At 45.0% G+C, this 12,981-nt stretch overlaps 1 long non-coding RNA gene across 2 annotated transcripts in view; it reads right to left on the minus strand.

Annotated features, from left to right (window-relative positions):
- LOC106733013 (uncharacterized) overlaps positions 1 to 12,981 on the minus strand; it is a 103,729-nt gene that overhangs the window by 53,236 nt on the left and 37,512 nt on the right. For both annotated transcript variants that reach the window (XR_012901984.1, XR_012901985.1), the window contains exon 2: positions 3,106 to 3,258. This is a non-coding gene — a long non-coding RNA (uncharacterized LOC106733013). The remainder of the gene's footprint in view (positions 1 to 3,105; positions 3,259 to 12,981) is intronic.

Genomic DNA, 12,981 nt, shown 5'->3' on the forward strand with positions numbered 1-12,981 from the left:
GGTAACAAAAAACCTTTTTTATCCCTTGCCAATATTCATCATTTATTCTTCTTCATCTTCCAGAACATAAGAACATAAGAATCGCCATACTGGGTCAGACCAAAGGTCCATCCAGCCCACTGTCCCGTCTGCCAATAGTGGCCAATGCCAGATGCCCCAGAGGGAGTGAACAGAACAGGTAGCGATCAAGCGATCTTTCTCCTGCCATCCATCTCCACCCTCTGACAAACAGAGGCTATGGACACCATTCCTTACCCATACTGGCTAACAGCCATTAATAGACTTAACCTCCATGAATTTATCTAGTTCTCTTTTAAACCCTATTATAGTCTTAGCCTTCACAACTTCCTCAGGCAAGTAGTTCCACAGGTTGACTGTGTGCTGTGTGAAGAAGAACTTCCTTTTATTTGTTTTATTTGTTCCGGGGTTTGCTCTATTTCTTTTATCCTACTGATATTCTCTTACTGTTCTCTTTCAACAACTCTAAATACTGTATATCAGCCACTGGTGGGTTTCTAGTCACACTTAACAGTGAGTCAACTTAAACTTTCATTTTCTTTGGACTGAACAAAAAAATTTAATAGGAACAATAAAAACCCCAAACATTTCAGTTTTTGTAATAGAATGAAAAATTTAAACAGTTGAGGTGACCTTCACTGGCTACAACAGAAGTTCATCTTTAGTCCAAAAATGTCAAAATCTAACTATAATTCATTATTTGTGAAAATGTTGAGCAACAAGGAAACTGCAAAAGACTACAATATATTCCATTTAAACAAAGGTAAACTCAAGGTTTTTTTAATACTTACTTGTATTATTTACTAGCAATTTTTATTATCAGTATTGACAATTTAAAATTACTTTCCCTCCATTTATGCGGTTTACTTTTTGCATTTCTCTCAGATACTTATCTATTTCAGTTGTGTTTATGCTCAGTTACTAGTTAGCTTCATCATGTGTTAGTTAGCATGATGCTGCAATGTTTAAATCAGCGCTGGGCAACCTGTGGCCCACAGGGTTCTATGTATGGCCTGCAAGGTATTTTGCCCACACACAGGTTTGCCAGATCCTGCTTGTTTCCATCCCCCGCTTAGTTTTTTTCCTATCAGTGTTACTAAAATTACATGCAAGTGACGCTGAAGGCAAGAGAGGTGAGTGGGATGGGGATGGGGATGGGGAGAAAAGGGTAAGATGGGCAGGTGAGAAGTGAAGCTGAGATGAAGGGACGTGAGCAAGAGGGTTGGAGCAAAAAGCCAAACAGCACAAGGAAGAGAATGTCAGGGCACAACTGTGGAAAGTTCTCTGAATGGCCTTTGGCTTCCTGAGCCTCTTTTTGAGTTTCTTTTTGCACTTTCTTTTCCCCTCCCCTCTCCTCCATCCTACCACGTGTCATAGGAAAGAAGGAAGGAAGAGACACCGCCCGAATCCTAGTTTCGCCAGATGTTGGGAGTCTCCACTGCATAGTTCTGGGGATAGGAGTGGTACTAGCTGGTCCCCATTTTACCCCATTCCCCCAAGAGTACACTGCTGTTCTGCAGCCACTCCTCCTAGCTGCAGACTCTGGTTGGAGCGTATGTCTTCTATTCGCAGGCCCGACGTACTTCTGCTTTCAGCCCATGCTTCTCCCTTTTAATATAAATAATCAATCATTATAGAAGAAGCTGAACTCAATCCTTTTCCCACTGAGGTCATTGGCAAAACTCGTACTGACTTCAGCGGGAGAGAATCAGGCTTTATGATAGAATTGATAGATAATTAGCACATGCTAGGTTTAATTAGAATGGATGAACTTGATTATTTGGCTCCCAATAAAACAAAACAAAGAGAACATAAATCCATATATAGTGAATCTTTCATTGTTTGTTGTTTCTGTTGCTCAGAAGTGGGTCACTTGGTGTGTGCATAAACAAAGAAGATAAATGGCTAGAAGAGGAATGAATTTTCCATAACCTGATTAAAGGATAAGACTGGCTCCTAGGAGAATGTTACAGTGCTTAATGATTTTGTTGTTGCTGTTCTTAATGTGTCTAATGTTCGCTGTTTAAGAAAATCAAGAAAAATGTTAAAAGGCTGCTCCAAAAGGGAGCTGTCTGCCAAGGGGTGGGAGAAGAAAGACAGCCCCATCCGGCCAAAGATTTCCCTACTGGCAATCCAGGGGAGAAGGAAAGAGACCACAGCAAAACCACTTACTGATCCAAGTCCTGGGTTGTTTGTTTTGGTTGCTATAAGCACTGCTTCCCACCTCTAGAGCTTCGTGAGGTTACTATAGGTATGTTCTGACATGGGCCCAGAATTTGTGCCTAGCTGCTCGAGACACCTGTCTCTTGCCTAGAGGGCTGTGTCCAGACTCAGGGTTTTTTTCGAAAAAAACTTCACCTGTGTCTAGACTGCAGCCGCGTTCTTTCGAAATTAAATCGAAAGAACGCGGCTTTTCTTTCGACGGCGGTAAACCTAATTTCATGAGGAAAAATGCCTTTTTTCGAAAGTGCTCTTTCGAAAAAAGGCGTTCTTGAATGCAAACAGGGGTTTTTCAAAAGAGAGCATCCAGACTGCCTGGGTGCTCTCTTTCGAAAAAGCGGCTTTTTCGAAAGTTCCGCTTGCAGTCTAGACGCTCTTTTTTGAAAGAGGCTTTTTCGAAAGAGGCTTGCAGTCTAGACATTGCCGAGAAGAACTGCCCCGGCATTGTGACCTCCCACCTACAGACATGGAGAACTTGCCTACATGATAACTCCTGTGGCTGGATAGTTATGCCAGTATTAGCTATGCTAGCAGAATCCCCCTAGTGGACATGCAGCATTAGCCATCAGAAGGAGTTATTTTACTGGCATAGCTACATCTCCTTGTACATATTAACTAAGTAAGCCAGAAGAAGCATTCTTCTGTTTGAATAGCTGCATCTATATCAGGACTTTTGCCAACATAGCTATGTCAGTTAGTGCTGTGATTCCATTCCCTCTCCCTCCCCTCCCCCCCCCCGCTCCCACACACACATCCTACCCGATATAGCTATGTTGGCTAAACTTAATAGAGTAAGTGCAAAATTGTCTTCAGTACTGGTCTGCCTGCTGCCTAGACAATTTATATATCCCATGGAGACTAACATACCTTGTTCATCATGCTCAGACCAGCTTCTCTCCAGATGCTCTGGCTGCTCCCACACATTCTCATATCAGTGTCTGCTGCTTTGACGGTGGCACAGGATTAGATTTTGAATGTTCAGACATGTGGTTCTCACTGTAGCATGGTGCCAACATGTTCCTGACCAATGCAAATGAGAGAAGGGAAGTGGTGATTGTTAACATTTTGTAGCAGCAAAAGCTCATGGAAATTCACGGGTCAAAGAAAAGGCACTTCCCTACCATGAGGGCATTTTTCTTGTCAAACATCAAAAGGATGAGACAAAATATGGAGTTGTGAGAGCTTCTTGAAGAAAAGGACACAAGAATCCTTTATACTGGAAAATATTAGGCAATTTAAATGTAGGAGTCGCTATTTGCACTCTTTGGTAAAAAACAGATATTTCTGGTATCCTTGTTTAATAAAAGTGAATCAAATTCATCCTTATCATAACTCCATAGCCTTTATTTCAGCTGCACCATGGATGAATCTGACCCAATTTATTTCTTGATGGTGTTTCTCAAAAATCTGTATCTTCTTAAAAAGAAATTAGTACTTTTTAAAGGCCTTGTTACATTTTGTATAGCTATTGCCCAAGACTGATCTTTATTAGCTAAATCTTTTTTACATCACTTAGTTCCCATAACAACAGAATACATCTAATAGTGCGGAAACTCATTCTCTTCAGACCTTTGGTTGGCCTATGATGTTTTTCCTCTAGGTAAGAAGAGCTGATAATGTAGCAGGAACTCATGCAAACCAGATAGCTTGTAAAGTTCATCACATGGGTTGATCTAGTGAAAAGTATTTACACTTTACATCTTAACTGAGAAGTAAAGTCAGCAAAACAGCCAAGGGAGAGACTGGATTAACAAATCTGCAGCCAATGATTGCTATACATAACCTATATATTCCAATTACAATCTGCAATACTAATTTTTTGTGGGGGTCCTCCTAGTTGATAACTAATGTACTGTATGGTCACAAAAACACATCACTATGCCAGCGTTGGCTCCCCAGCAAGGTTTATCTTCAGAGTATAGCTCTTTTCCTGAATTCAATACTGCAGGCACAATTTAATGCAAACCCAATTTATGACTTAATGCTCTAGGGACCATAGTGGGAGATTGTTACATTATTCTTTTCTAATCCTATTTGTGTTTTAATTTGCTAAGTCTGTAATGAGGTGCATGCCTTGAATAGATTCAAGATCTTTCACATTGCTTTTGACTTTGTTTAATAATAGATTGTACAGTTTGCATTCAGAACTGAAGGGCTCAGGGCAGTATTCGCTCCTCATTTGCGCAACTAGAATGAATAAAATTACACCATGAAAGTAATTGTATCCATGTTTCCTTGTTTATCACGTAATGGGTTATTTCCTCTTATAATTCTAAATATTTGAAGCCACAAAAATCAATTCTCAGTGGGCTCAGGCTTGCCTGTTCCAAATTACTCTGAAAATAACACAAAATATCACTCAGAAAATAACATCCTTTTGAATAAGTGGTTGGATACACCAGCTTGTTAGAGTATTGTTTCTTTGATATTTTATACATATGTTAGTGCAGTAGAAGTAAAAAGAAAGGGAGTAACACTTCAATTACTAAATAGACTGGAGTAGAGTGATCCTGATTAACAGCGGACAATCTGGTCCGGCACCTTTCATACATTTCAGCTTAAAGTTACTGTCTATAATCAGTGTTGCTACTAGGACTGTGAGGAGAATGGAATTCTGTTTCACAAAGGATCAAGGTATGTTTTTGTTTTAATTTGGAACAGAAGCCAAACAATTTAAAGTTCTCCACAAAAGTCAATTCTGAAGTAATACTCTGATGTCTCAAAAGAAAATGTAAAGACATTTTGTGTGGTTTTGACATTATCTAATACCTAATAAAACATAAAATATTTTAAACATTTGAAACAAATGGTTATATTTCAAAAAGAAAAGAAAATCGCAGGTTTTGTTCTGAAATTGTCAAAACGGGCTGTTTTGCCGATGACAAAACTTCCTCTGAAGCAAAGCAGTGGTTAAATTAACACGTCACAAAGCATTTCCATTTTGATGGAAATGCATTTTCCAGTAGAAAATAGTTCTGTTGAATTTTTCTGAGCGTTGCACTCTGTACCTCGAAGCAGCACCTGGGATCCCCCATATTCACCTCTGTCATATCACTGTGATGTTTCATATACAGCATGCCTAAGGAGGTATCTTATTAAAAGTCTTGATCTGTTGAACACTAATATTCTGTTGGATTGCACATGCTATCATTGCATGGGAATTTAGGACATTTTGCTGGGTGTATGTTACTGAAATAGCTACAACATGTGCAGCCATTATGGCCCATTAAAGGGACTCCACTTGCCCAACAGCCATCCTGGAAGACTTTGCAGAGAGAACACATAGGCAACGGAGTCTGCTTGACCAGTGGGGTCAGACCCCCCACATCTCAATGAGAGGGAATGACATTATGACTTGGCCTCACTTCATGCATAACTCAACACCTGAAGAAACATCTGGAGGACAAAGACTTTGGATGGGGGAGGGTGGTCCCAGGCTAGGAAAGCGTCCCAGCCTAAGTACTGAGGACCTATACCATCTGTCAGGATGAGCCACTGCTTGATTCAAATCCTGTTTCAATTATGGAACTCAGCCAGCAAATTTATTTTATTTCTTAGGTGACCAGCTTTGATCTCTATGCTCACTACTTATGATCACTTACTTGCACGCTTTTTGTAATTTATCAACCTCAGGTCCGTACACAGGAATTTCTGTGTGTGTGGGGGGGGGTGCTTTTTTGTAAATGTGAACCGCAAGGGTGTGAATGCACCCCCAATAGTTGCCCAACTAAGCAGGGAAATCAGCCCCAGCCTTCCCCTGGCCGGCCAGAGCATGGGGGTGGGAGACTTGAACAGCGTGCCACTCCTGCCTTTCTCTGGCCAGCTGGAGCATGCTCAGGGTATGTCTACACTGCAGAGTTTTTCCAGAAAAACTACACTTATGTTCACACTGCAATTGCGTTCTTTTGATAGAAAGTCGAAAGAACACAGGGGGTTTTCCGACAATGGTAAACCCCTTTCTATGAGGAAGAAGCCTTTTTCTGAAAGAGCTCTTTCGGAAAAAGGGGTGTGTGGATGGGGAAGAGGGTTTTTTTTTTAAACGAGAGGCTCCAGGAAAAAGCACATGTGCCCTGGTGGCCACTCCGTTCATAGTAATCACAACTTAAATGCGAGATAGCATCCAATCAATGAGGACACTGTCTTTCGAAAAAGCAGATCGCTTTTTCGATGCACTTTTGTAGTGTGGACGCTCTCTTTTGAAAGAAATTTGAAAGATCTCATCCAGAAAAGCTTCTTCCGAAAGAAGCCTGCAGTGTAGACATAGCCTTACTTAGGGGATCATGGAGGGGAGGTGCTTTCACACCCGCCTGCGTACAGGCCTGAACCTGTTCCATATTTTACCTGCCACGCTGTGTTGTGATTGAATTGGTTGGGAAATCTCAGCCCAGGTTTACAAAGGATAGTGCATGTGCTCTCCGCATTGAGGGCAGGCAGACCATGTAATGAATTTTCTCTGGCCAGGCTTCAGACTAGTGCAAGATGGTTGAGTTCTGGGGTTCAAGCTGGGGAGCTGGTGAAAACTGGCTGGAGCCTCCTTATTGATGGTTCATGAGTGGCTGAGAATCATTCATGCAACTCAGTTTGTTATGTCCCTGCCTTTGGATGTCTGCATAACTGCAGCAGTTGCCAGAGATGTGAAGCTTGGCAACATCATCACAGCATAAGAGGGACACACCGGATTGGTAGGACAAAGGGCTCAGTGGTCCCACAGTTCAGGTTGCACTCCACAATCCCCTCACTCTGACAGCTCTGCTTGCTGCTGCATCTGGTCCTCTTGACCAGTGTCCTTGTCTGATTGTAACAGAATAGGTGATTAACCCAGCTTCTCTGTTCCAAACACACAGAGTTATGTAGGTTGCTGTCTCTGACTACTACTCTGACTACTGTAGACGTTTTAACGGTGTTCAGAAAATGGGTTTCAGACATTGGAACAGATTGAACACTGCTGGCACAAAGAGCTGTTGTGCCCTAAAATAAGCGATGTGATGCAGAATCAGCCCTAGACGAGCTGCCGGCAACTGGAGCCCTAAGCGAAACGCGCGATCGGTGCCCCCACCTCCAAAGCCCTCAACGGCCATTTATCTTGGCGCCCTAGGCAACTGCCTAGTTCACCTGTATTGATGGGCCGCCACTGATGTGATGTTTCTGCTACTGCTTTTCTTTGGGGGTTACATTTTGGGGCAGTAGCTTTAACTTCCACTGGCAGAGATCTGCAGGGAGAGACTGTAGTGAGAATGTGCTGACTAAGTACATCCATGACATGCCTGTCCCTCACTCCCTCATTAGAGGAATGGATTTGGATGCTTAACTCCATTACAAGCTCTCCTCCTGCAGAATTTTCTGCCACTGAGTATATGTCCCTTTGCCAGCAGAAGCCAGAGTAGGTCAGGGACTGTATCTGTATATACAAACACTGGATGAATGTAAATGGGTAAGGTCTGTTTATTTATTTTTAAATAATACACAGGGCCCTGATACTGCAGGTAGAAAAATGTAGCTTGGGTGCTGCCCCTGTGTGAAGCCCCACTGAAGAAGCACCACACTCTCACATGCCAGAACAGGGATCAAAATATGGCCCAAACAGGAAAAGTGCACAGAGATTATAGTTCACAACTTGATTTGTCAGGGTTACCTTCCAGTAATTACAAGCAACTCTTTGCTTAGTCCTAAAACTCAGGACAACATCACAACTCATACTTTCCAAACACTAGATACAGGACAGATGGGGATTTGGGGGGAGGGGACTCAATGCCATTTTCTTGGAGACATTAAATCTTGGAAACAAGAGTATGTCTACACTACAGCACTAATTCGAACTAACTTAGTTAGTTAATTCGAACTAAGCTAATTCGAATTAGCGCATCTAGACTTAAAAACTAGTTCAAATTAGTGTTTTGCTAATTCGAACTAGCATGTCCACACAGAGTGGACCCTGAACCGGGGTTAAGGATGGCCGGAAGCAGTGCCGGCAGGGCATCAGATTAGGACTTAGAGTGTGGAGCTGCTGTCTCAGGCTAGCCGAGGGCTGTGCTTAAAGGGACCCGACCCCCACCCCGGACAAACAGTTCTCAGGGGTTCCCCGCTTGCAAAGCAGTCCTGGCTTGGAGTGCCCTGAGTGCCCACACTCGGCACATCACAGCACTTGGCCATCAGCCCGGCTGCACTTGCCGTAGGCTGCCATTTGGAGGGGAGGTCAATCAAGGGGCTTCAGGAGAGCTTCCACCCCGAGGAGCCCGCAGAGCCAGCCCAGTCCTCCCCATCGGGGGCTCAAACCCCATTCCTCCCTCACCTCCTTCCACTTACCCCTTCCTAGCCCCCCTTCCTGATGTATAAAATAAAGGACATGTGTGTTCAAAAATAGAAACTCTCTTTATTGAACAAAACTCGGGAAGACTGGGAAAAGGAGGTGGGAGAGGGGAAGAGAGAGGGTGGGAGAGGGGAGGGCAACTACAATATCAGGGGTTTGGAACAGGTCCCATATGAAGAGAGGCTAAAGAGACTTCGACTTCTCAGCTTAAAAAAGAGGAGACTGAGGGGGGATAGGATAGAGGTCTATAAAAGCATGAATGGTGTGGAGAGGGTGCATAAAGAAAAGTTCTTCATTAGTTCCCATAATATAAGGACTAAAGGACACCAAATGAAATGAATGGGTAGCAGGCTTCAAACTAACAACAGAAAGTTCTTCACAAAGCAAATAGTCAACCTGTGGAACTCCTTGCTGCAGGAGGCTGTGAAGGCTACAACTAGAACAGAGTTTAAAGGGAAGTGAGATAAAGTCATGGAGGTTGGGTCCATGGAGTGGTATTAGCCAGGGGGTAGAAATGGTGCCCCTGGCCTCTGTTTGTGGAAGGCTGGAGATGGATGGCACGAGATAAATGGCTTGGTCATTGTCTTCGGTCCATCCCCTCCAGGGTACCTAGTGTTGGCCACTGTTGACAGACAGGCTACTGGGCTAGATGGACCTTTGGTCTGACCCAGTACGGCCATTCTAAGCTCAGGGCTCAGGGTCGGGGGTCTCAGTGGACCACCTTGATTTTCATGCCAACCTGCTCCTGGGTGGCCAGGCTGTCAGCTATCCTGCCCTAGACGGCCACTTTCCTGTGCCTAGTGCAGAGGTTGTGGATGAGGTCCACGATGTCTGCACTAGACCAGGCGGGCGCCCGCCTCTTGCGGACCTGGGCAGGCTCCTGGGAGCCGCCAGCCTGGTCCCGGGAAGAGGCGGAGGGCTGGGTGGCAGCGGGTGGCTGGCTCAAGCCGTGCCAGGTGCAGGGTCTGCTGGCTGGGTGCTGGCAGGCTTGCACCTGGCACGGGCACCGTAGCTAGCCCGTGCCCCTTTAAGGGCTCCGGGGCTGGGAGGGGGGCAGAAGAGTTTCCCTGGTGGTGCCCAGAGTGGCCACCAGGGAAAGCTGGGGAGGGCTAGCCTCCCACTAGCTTGAATTAAGTGGCTACACAGCCCTGAATTTGAACTAGTTAATTCGAACTAGGCTTAGTCCTCGTGGAATGAGGTTTACCTAGTTCGAATTAAGCGCACCGCTAGTTCGAATTAAGTTCGAACTAGCGGTTTGCATGTGTAGCGCCTATCAAAGTTAATTCGAACTAACGCCTGTTAATTCGAACTAACGCCTGTTAGTTTGAATTAACCTTGTAGTGTAGACATACCCTCAATCTGTTGGGGTATGTCTACACTGCCACCCTTGTTCAAACTAGGGTGGCTAATGTAGGAATTCGAACTTGCAAATGAAGCCCGGGATTTAAATATCCTGGGCTTTATTTGCGTGTTCTCGGGCGCCACCATTTTTAAATGCCCCGTAGTTCGAACTACCTGCCCGCGACTACACATGGCACAGACTAGGTAGTTCGAATTAAAGCTCCTAATTTGACCTACCATTACTACTCATTGCAGGAGGAGTAACAGTAGTTTGAATTAGGAGCTTTAATTCAAACTACCTAGCCCGTGCCGTGTGTAGCCGTGGGCAGGTAGTTCAAACTACGTGACATTTAAAAATGGCAGCGCCCGGGAACATGCAAATAAAGCCCGGGATATTTAAATCCCGGGCTTCATTTGCAAGTGCAAATGCCTACATTAGCCATCCTAGTTCGAACTAGGGTGGCAGTGTAGACATACCCTTGTATATCTCTCAATTTAATAAAAGAGGTACATGAGAGTGTGGTGACTTCTTAAAGTTAGGGATAGAAGAATGTAAATGACTAATGGTTTAACTGCTAGAGCTAGACTAATGCTTATCCGTTAATTGTGGCGCTTATACTCAGCCTCCCAGGGCGGCAGCTTCACCGCAGCAGGGCAGCGAAGCCTTCTTCCTGGGAGTCAGGCAGGCAAGGGCTGTCCAGTCCCAGCTTTATACTGCAGAGCCCACAGCACAAGTAACTTTGTAACCACTGATATTTTCATTGATTACATGGTTACCTTATTACATGATTTTTTAACATCCCTATTTAAAATAGACTTAAATTCGCAGTGGGTGTTAACTCGTGCACCTCTGTTTACTTCAGTGGAGAATTTGGCTCAGATTTTAGCTACAGGAGGCTAAAGTGACTTTGGCCTCCTTCAGATTTTAAGGAAGTGAGCCAGGGTCATTTAGATTCAGCTCCCTGGATTTTGCCAAACAGCAACTGGTTCCAGGATGGGAGTATAACTGGGAAGCAACTGTTTTGTATGTTGGAGGCAGCTGAAATCTTGCAGGTTCTCGTGAAATTTTCATCCAAAATAGTGAAAGTCTCATGAGATCTGTTAATATGAGATTTCTGATAATTTAGGCTGAAACTTTGAACAGTTGGGGAGATTTCATCATCCAAAGTTTACCTGAACATCTCCTTGATTTGTTCTTAAACCCAAACTGAGAAGCCCTAAGCTAAACCTATTCCATAGCCTACCACCATCCTTATTTACAGATGGCTAAAACTTAGACGCAGTATCATCTTTCACATGGACTAGCCTTCCTGGTCCAGTGTAATAATATCTTGATTCAACAATATGTACTTCGTTAAAATTCATCGAGGTAAGCTCCTGGTGATAATACCAATGAAAAGCAGACAAATGAAACTTTATGAAGTTTATTTGGTGAATTAAATAGCAGACCAATCAACATTGCAAAGAGAAAATAACATGGGGCCTTAACGAGCTATTGTCAGGCCATTTCATGGACCATTAGGAGCTCTTCCTGGTGGCATACAGAATAAAGTAATTTGAGATCCAAGCACAGGGTGGACTGTGGAGTTGGTCTGAAAAAGACTATCCTCTGAAGCAGTGCACAGAAGTTGTATACCAGATGGACAAGAAGTAGTTAGACTATTTATGTTTCACTGTGCTCTGCAGAATTTCACCTAGATAATGTTTGTCTTTTCTTTGTGAAAGATGAATCCCTGCCTAGAACAGGTCCTCTCTGCATTTACCACTGCTGAAAAACACCCATTTCGACAAGAGGTGTGCCTAGACTTGCCAGGTGTCCGGTATTCAACCAGACTGTCCGGTTTTTGGGCCTTCTGTCTGGTAAAAAAATTCAGAAACTACTGGACATGTGCAATGTCCGGTATTTTCTGGTTTTCCGGTTGGGTGCCCAATGGAAGCCTGGTGGAGGTAGGGGGAGTGGCTGGGAGGCGGGGCACGATCGGCGCTGGGAGTCTCTGGTTGCGTCTGACGTAGGAGTGACGCCTTGGGGAGGAGGAGAAGCCCTGTCCGTGCTCCTGAGCGCTGTTTAAGCATGTCGTGGAGCTGTAGCCGGACTTGCTCGCGCTTCACCAGGACCATGCGCAGGACAGGCAGCACCCTGGGATCTGCATGTGCAGTCCCGCTCCCCGCCGGCCAATTCTCTCCCCCCCCCCCCCCGCTCCCCTCCCCTGGCCACCCCCGCTCCCCTGACCCCTCCCAACAAGCCCTGCTCCCCCGACCCCCTCCCAGCCAGCCCTGCTTCCTGCCATCCGGTTCTCCTCCTCCCAATCTCTCCCAGCCAGCCCCACTGCCCCTGACACCCCCCTCAACTAGCTTGGCTTCCCGTCGGCCGCCCCCACCCCCCCAATCTCTCCTGGCCAATCCCGCTGGCCCTGATAGGCCCTCCCCTCCCACCAGGCCTGCTTCTCATCCTCCCCCCCCCCCCCCGGCCAGCCCTGCTCCCCTCCCAGCTGGTCCCTTTCCCACTGTCCCCCACCCCCATCAAGTGTGTCCAGTATTTTTTCTGAAGCTACCTGGTAACCCTAGGTGTGCCTGAGTAAGGACAGGAGAACAAGGCCCCCTAAATCTGTTCTAAACAGTTCAAGTAAAACCTACAGACATGTTAGCATTTTTGTATGTGTGTTCCTTTTAGAGATATCAGGGAAGTTTGGAGCGATGTGAAGCTTGTAGAGCTTTTCAGAAGTTCTACATGTTCTAGTCTGCAGAACAAAAACACTGGCATTTTTATATATCCCATACCTGCAATCATCTTTGCTAAATGAATCTGCTTGCCAGGAGTTCTTTCATTACGCTCTTTGTTTACAACTTCTTGGGCTCTTCCTCTCCCTCCTCCTCTTCCACTCTCACCAAGCCCACTTTCTGACTTCCCCTCTGTTCTTTTCTACAGGGGTTGATCAACTGCTGGAGTGCCACCTTGTGGTCAGATGGGACACAAGGGCTCTTTCCTCATCTGGCATCACCTGCTGAGCACTGCTCTGTTTTTTACTGGACCACCTCTCCTCATGAGAATTTAAATCCACCTCTTCCAGGTTAACAAAGTCTAACAAATTAATGTC

The sequence above is a fragment of the Pelodiscus sinensis genome, chromosome 2 (genome assembly GCF_049634645.1).
Source record: "Pelodiscus sinensis isolate JC-2024 chromosome 2, ASM4963464v1, whole genome shotgun sequence".
Taxonomy (NCBI): domain Eukaryota; kingdom Metazoa; phylum Chordata; order Testudines; family Trionychidae; genus Pelodiscus; species Pelodiscus sinensis.